General features: G+C 41.9%; 1 pseudogene; it reads left to right on the top strand.

The window, feature by feature from the left end:
• The first annotated feature begins 3,424 nt into the window (after positions 1-3,424).
• LOC132364346 (small ribosomal subunit protein uS2-like) lies at positions 3,425-6,022 on the top strand (annotated as a pseudogene).
• Positions 6,023-7,614: the final 1,592 nt, after the last annotated feature.

The following is a 7,614-nucleotide window of genomic DNA, read 5'->3' as shown; positions in this document are numbered from 1 at the left end:
TTTAAACCACAGAGGAGGTTTTATTACTCTATGAATAGTTAGTACGTCTTTTTACTGCTGCTTTCTTGTCCTATTGTGCTCATTTTGCCCATCAAGTTGCTCCTGAAGAACCAAGACAATCTGTGTATGCTGAGTGATGGCCAGCCACCTCCTGATTGACAGGTCTGGCATGGTGACGTTGAGTCTTGACTCGCCTTCTGAAGGCATCACTTATAGGAGAATGTCCACTGAGGCCAAGGATCAAAGCTGCTGGAACACTGAGAAGCCAAATAGAGGAAAACTACTCGTCTTAAAACCCAAGTTCCAGACTTCCAATAGGGCAGAGTAAGCAAGTCAGCAAATCATCTCCTTAGAAAATAATGATAAACCGAGACAACATTGTAAAGCACATCAATTTCAGGGCTCTGGAAATTGACCAAAGGCAAACAACAAACTGAGAAGTGTTTTTTTGTTTTTTCATAAAGAACTGCTATATTTCATTAAGAATAGTGGGAATCTGTGACATTCTTCCCTGGACTGCTCCCAGCCCAGTGCCAGCTCAGTCAGTGAGAAGGTTCTAGAAGGATGGGACATACCGATAAAGCCCGCAGCTTCAGTGCTTGGGAGAGTGCAACTGAGTTTTAGCAGAAGGCAGAAAACCCACCCCTGGTTGTGTTGTCAGTTAAAGGAATGATCCTGGTGGCAAGCGAATAAGGAAAGCCAGCACTTTGTTCCCCTGAGGCTGCAGTCCAGGTTGGGGAAAGCAGTATTATGGTTGACAAGCTAGGAATTTAATTAGGAGATCCTAGAAATGAGACAACTACAGAACAGCTTGAACAACTACCCCACACCCACTGGCTGCCTTCTGAGCACGTGCTGGGCGGGGTGGGGACCAGAGATGATCCAAGCTCTTCACTCATCCCTGGCTAACTGATGCCATGAACTTGCAGAGATGTGAATGGGCATTCGGGAATCTTACGGGGTTGATAGAAATGTTCTAAAACTGGATTCTGGTGATGTTTGCCCAACTCTGTAAATTTATCCCAAATCACTAATTTTATACTCAAAACAGATTGATTTTAAGGTATGTAAATTATACATCAATAAATCTGTTAAAAACATTCAAGTTCTAATAAACAGCTCTAAGAAATGTTGTTTTAATTTTTCTTTGGTTATATTATGGCACTCCAAAACCAACTTCTGTCAGAACAATAAATAACTATTTTTGGTGATAGATATTGATCATCTACAATGAGTTCTTCAGCACTTTCTGTCCTGCAAAAGAGCTTAGAAGACTTTAAATACCCAAGATCATCAATAAGCAAGACTCACTTGAAAACCATATATTTAAAAAAAAGATGTGCTCATGATGTGTCAACGTTTATTGAGCACAGAAGTTTGCCACAGACAGAAGCTAGGAGGCATGCTGTTTAAATTTGACTACCCTCAAGGAATGTACACTGTTACAATTGTAAGTTAACATACAATAGTATGTTAAAGTTAAATATTATATTAGTATTACTGGGATGGGGCTGGAAAAAAAAGATGCAGCCAACCACACCTGATAATTTATGAAAGATCTACTGCATTCACTATTGCATTTAATCCTCATTACAACCTTGTGGGTTTTGCCAAAAGGAGGGAAACCGAGGCTCAGAGTTGTTCAGCAACTTGTTCAAGGCCACATACATCAAGCAGAAGCTGAGATTAGAATCCATGTGTCTGATTCTCAAACAAATGTTGGCAAGGATCTGGGGTAACTGGCACTCATACTTGGTAAGTAGGGTGTAAGCTGGTAAAGTTTCCGTGGAAGATAGCTTGGCCATACCTATCACATGACAGCTGCATATATTCTTTGTCTTTGGAATTTCACTTCTAGGATGTTTGTAGTAGAGTAGAAATGGCCATCAATAAGGAATTAGTTAAATTAGGCTCAATTCATAAAATGGAATCCTATGTAGCCATTAAGAAAGAGATGCATCTGAATATAGATATATGAGTAGAATGGTCTGCAAGATAATTATTAAGCTAAAAATAAGCTGTTCCCCACACTTTCTGTGTGTTGTTTTAAAAGGGACTGAGAAATGGGGAATTGTGGATACTATCATGAGCCAATTACACAATTTTTAACTGAGGTCTGTGGTTAATTTTTAACTGGTGGCTGTGGTTTCCATATTTGCAATTAGCAAAATAGTGAGCTGTTGACTAGGATATGGGACTGCCTTGTGATGAAGTGAGTGTTTTTATGGTATTAGTGTTGTTAAATTCAAGTTTGTGTGCCCAGCATAGTGAGGCCAAACAAATCGAAATGTCGGAGTTTGGAGCAGAGAAAGGTCTATTGAAGGTCCAAGCAGGGAGAACAGGTGGCAAATTTGGGGGGAGGGCTGCAGAATGTGCAACCTTCCTCTGATTGGTTAACGGTGAGGTAGCTAGGTGGTGTTCCAGGAATCTCAGTCATCAGCCTTCTGGTTCCAATCTGTCTGGGGTCCACATACATGTGCTCAGCCTGAAGCTACCATCCTCCACCTGGGTGGAGGCCTTAGTTTCCATAGAAGAACTCAGAGATGTATATCAGATTGTTCTCCCCCAATCCCCCACCCCACCCCAGGAGGAACCAGGACCCTGTCCCATTGCGGTACTATTGTTTCTTTCTGCCTTCCTTCACTCCCCTAATGAGTAACTGTTTGAATCCATCCTTTGGAAATCAGGGAAGGACTAAGAGGCTGAAGCCTTTTTCCTACAAACAGTAAACAGGGGACATGGAAAGGCTATTGTGCTCAGGGTTTTATTAGTTAGAAGGAATTCTTCCTAACCTTTCTTCTTATACTCTGGAAGCTCTTCTTTTTTCTGACTTGGCCCACCTACCTCTTCAGAGTTAGAAGGAAACTTAGAAATCATGTAGCTCAGTATTTAACAGCAGGTTTCAGCCTCCTAGTGAGTCCTGTCATCAGTTTTGTGGGTCACAACTAGCATTACTTCAATCATTAAAAATTTAAAAATTAAATAATATGGACAAAAAGTATCAGAGTACATTGTACATAGAAAGGCTACATTTCATATTGAGAAACTTTGTGTTTTACAATACGATTTGTGTGTACATATGTGTATTTGTGTGTAGCAGGTGAGTTCGTGTGTGTATACGTGTGGTCTGCATGTGCATATATGTGTTTTTTGTGTGTGCACTTTTGTGTGTGCTGTGTGTTTATGCATAAGTGTCTGTGTGTGTGTGTGTGTGTGTGTGTGTGATGGTTGAAATGTATTTCTTACTGTTGATCCTGGACTAAAAAGTTTAAATCTATTGTCCTAGTTCAAAATACCTTGTATTATGGGTAAGGAAATGGAGGCTCATAAAGGCCAAGTGACTTGCCCAAGATGAGTAGCAGGGCTAGAATTCCTGCTCACACATCCAGACTTATAGGTTTCCTCCTTGTTTCATATTTCATAGATGCCTCTGTGGCCAGAGCCACTGAAGGACTTTGCAGAGTGGAAAGGTAGGTAATTGGATTTGCTTTTCTGAAAAAGCATGAGGAATGATGTGGTGGATGGATTGGAGGGAACTTTGTGGAGGCTGGGACTCTGGGGAGGAGGTTTTCATAGCAGCTCTGGTAAGAACTGGTGACTCACTCCAGTAAGGCATTGGCCCTAGGCCTGCTGAGGACGAGCAAGGTGTGAAATGTATTTAGAATGCAGCCATGAGAGGACCTGATGATGAATTTGAAGTGGTTTCAGAGAAAGAGTCAAGAAGAAGTTCCAAGTTTCAGACTGGGGTACCTGGATAAATGGTAGGGCTGTTTGCTGAACAAGAGAAAATAGGAGAAGGAGCAGTTTCAGGGGCAAAGATAATGAAGATAATTTGCCTGGATTGAAGGTTTCTAGAGATTTTTCCACTGGCCACAAATACAGCGTCTGTCACTGACTAGATTCATGACCTTGACAAGTTGCTTCACTTTTCCAGGCTTAAATTTTCTTCTTCAAGAAAAGGCAAAATGGTCTTTCTGCACTAGCCAGAGAGGGGTCCATATGAGATGTTTTGGGAACCCTCAAATAAAGACTTCCAGAAGGGAGTGAGAAATCCAGCTTAGGACACAGAAGAGAGCATGGGGATGGAGCTCATTACCTGAGAGTCACCAGTGGAGGCTGAAGGATAGCTATGAAGTGATCTCTTCTTTGGGTTTCATTGGTCCCTCCCCCTGAGTGTGGTTTCCAGAGTTTCTTATTGGAAAGCCATGAGCAGAAACTTCTCACAGTATATCACTTCAATCAAATGCTACAGAAATGCAAAGTGAAACCACTGGGGACACACCCAGAAACCAAACCAACAAATTCTTCTCTCAGAAACTCTTCCTTTATTTACTTGTTTGGTTTCCATTTGTGCCAGGGTAATAAAACAACTCTTTCTTTCTTTTACTTGGAACCTCTTTATTCAGCCACCTGGGACTTCCCTCTAGTAGGGGCAGCACCCACCCCAAGGACTTACCCCAGAGGCCTCAGAACAGAAGCAACTGCATTTCCACTTGAACTGTTATTTCTCTGTCTAAGGAATCTTCCTGACCAATAATCCTGCTAACCCTTTATGGGAAATTTGGCCTTGGGGCTCCGTTTACAGATATTAAATTCACAGTGAAACTGTACAAGACTCCCATTCATTAGAAATTCCATTCATACTCTCCAAGCTAAAAACCAGAAACCACATTTTGGGTTGTAGAAGTAGCCACTCTAAATGACCCAATTGACCTATTGTTTCTGTTATGATATATATATTTTGTGTGAATTCCAAGGGAATTCATGAAATAAAGGGAGAAACATTTTCTTATTTCACTTTTTATATAGACACTAAGGTTGCGTTGGGAGGTTACATGGGTATGGGGCAGGGACATTTCTCAGTGGCAACTATCAAACTAGGGCAACGTTAAAGGAAACTGGATGCAGAATTTGCCTGGATTGAAGGTATCTAGAAATTTTCCACTGGCCACAAATACAGTATCTGTCACTGTCTAGATTCATGACCTTGACAAATTGCTTCACCTTTCCAGGCTTAAATTTTCTTCTTCAAGAAAAGGCAAAATAGTCTTTCCACACTAGCCAGAGAGGGGTCCATATGGCGGCATTAGTCTGGGCTCCCCCTTGTAACTTACAGGGAAAATTTCACAATAACCGGAGCCCTTGATGTCCTGCAGATGAAGGAAGAGGATGTCCTCAAATCCCTCACAGCAGAGCCCACTTAGGTGGCACCAACCTGACTTCCAAATGGAACAAAGGAAAAGTGATGGCGTTACCTTATAAATCTGAAGCGAACCCGGGAGAAGCTTCTGCCAGCAGCTCGTGCCATTGTCGACACTGAAAACCCAGCAGATGCCAGTGTCATGCCCTCCAGGAATGCGGGCCAGCGATCTGTGCTGAAGTTTGCTGCTGCCACGGGAGCCTCTCTATTGCAGGTGCTCCAACCACTCCTGGCAGCTTCACTAACCGGATCCAGGCAGCCTTCCGCTGTGTGCTGTGTGGTTATCAGGGTGACCACCAGCCTCACAGAGGCGTCTTATGGTAACCCGCCTACGGTTGCTCCACGTCACACAGACTCTCCCCCTGCGCTGTGTGGACACCGCCATCCCTGCAGCGCGAGGGGCGCTCCCGGCGGGTCTGATGTGGTGATGCTGGCCTGGGGATTGTGCGCCTGCGCGGCTCCGTCTCAGGTGTGCGCTCGTGGGAGGTCAGATCCCATCTCTGCTTCTACAGGGATCGTGGAGAGACTGAAAAGGAAGAGCAGGCGGCTGCTGAAAAGGCTGAGACCTCGGAGGAATTTCGGGGTGAATGAGCCGCTCCAGGTCCCGAGCTTATTGCTACTCAACCCGAAGTTGCAGACGGGTCTGAAGGCGCAGGTGGCCTCAGCACCTTCCAGCAGCGTCTCCTGAAGGACCGCGGCGTGCAGCCAGCCTCTGAAGGCCGGTTTGCAGCTGCCGCTGCTCAGACCACTAAATGGGGAGAAACAACCAGAGTGGTCTCAAAGCTGCTCTTCCACAGACTCTTAAACAGAAGATGGAAATAAGGTCGATGGAAAATAAGCAATTTCTTAAAAAAAAAAAAGGAGAAATGGGATCAGGTGGTTACTGAGTTTCCTTTTGGATCTAAAAATGCTTTGATTTTAGGAATGGTTCTACAGTATTCCTCCTTTAAAGGACAATTGTGTGAGACACTTTAGAAAGATAAATACAATTTCTTTGACTTGCAACTTCACTCAATTAATTAGACAAATTTGTATGAAGGAGCCTATTATGTGCCTGGCATTTTGCTTGGTGCTGGGGAAACTTAGGACAAAGGTCACAATATCCTCTGCCCTTGCAGGCTACAGAGGAGACAAGACAGCTGTGTTCTAAGATCAGCAGCTGCCTGAGCTTTCTATTTCTGGCTCTGCCATGCATGTCCATGTCATTGTCACGCTCAGTGTAAAATGGAGTCAAACTCTGATAATTTATTGTCTATCTCCTCCACTAGCATGGAAGGCAGGAATTTTGTCCCTTTTATTGATTGTTGTATGTCCAATAACTGGAAGAATGCCCAACATATTATTGGTGATTGACATACAAGGTGTAAGCATGGGTCACAAGTTTGAAGGATATTTTAAAAGGTGATAGAAGCTAACACAGTGGTCTTCAAACTGCAGTATGCTTATCCAGAAAGAGTTTACAAAGACTTTCCAAGAGATGGATGGGATGGATAGCTTTAGGGGAATCAATTTCCAGATCTTCAACTTCTGTATGCGTTATTTCTCAAAGTTGACCTGCCTGAGAATGCACTGAGAAACGTGTCCTGCTGGTTTCTTTTCCATCTTCTGTTTTACAATCCTTTTCTCTTACTCCACAAATGAATAGCTTTTCTCTCCAGTCTTACTGAGATGCTTTCCCCCAGGTGGTAAAAAAACACCCGTGAAGAAACTCTGGGAGGTATAGGGACAGGTGTGAGACAGTAAATGGCTCTAATGACTGGTTAATATATTTTTGCAAGTCAAGTGGTTTCCAATACTTTGCTGTCACAAAACTCAAGAACTAATGGAGTTGTCATCTGAAAGATCACTAAAAATAATTTTTGATGGTAGATCACAACATGTTTTTGGCATATAATTCAAAGGGAACTCAAAGAATTGATTGATGTCACTGTACAAGGGTCTTTCCATTCCCACCTACTTAATTATGAGCAGGATTTTTCCAAGATTTACATCTATAAATACAATAATGGGAATAGAAATAATGGAGAACTCTGTCTCATTCTGTCAATAAGTAATATTCATTGACAGATACATGAATGAATTGGGGAAAAAAAAACCCATCCTCTCAATAAAAGGTGCATTTCCAATACAATTTCCCTTCTTATTCTATAATTGTCCATTAAAGTTTATAATATATGTATGTTGTTTTAGTCAAATGATTAATTATAGTAACTGTAACAAATATAGAAGACTTTTTTACTTAGAACCTTATGGTCACAGGAAACTTAAAAATGTAAATTGATAGTTATATATATATTTATGTGTAAAGAAGTTTGATAAGGTGATCAATAAACCATTTTGAAAAACTAAATAAAATTACATTAGTACTAAATTTTGAGGGGGAAGTAGAATAGAATAAGAATAAATAAATTAGA

The sequence above is a fragment of the Balaenoptera ricei genome, chromosome 4 (genome assembly GCF_028023285.1).
Source record: "Balaenoptera ricei isolate mBalRic1 chromosome 4, mBalRic1.hap2, whole genome shotgun sequence".
NCBI classification, from domain to species: Eukaryota; Metazoa; Chordata; class Mammalia; order Artiodactyla; family Balaenopteridae; genus Balaenoptera; species Balaenoptera ricei.
Note: the sequence above shows the minus strand (reverse complement) of the source record. Positions and strands in the feature narration are given on the sequence as shown.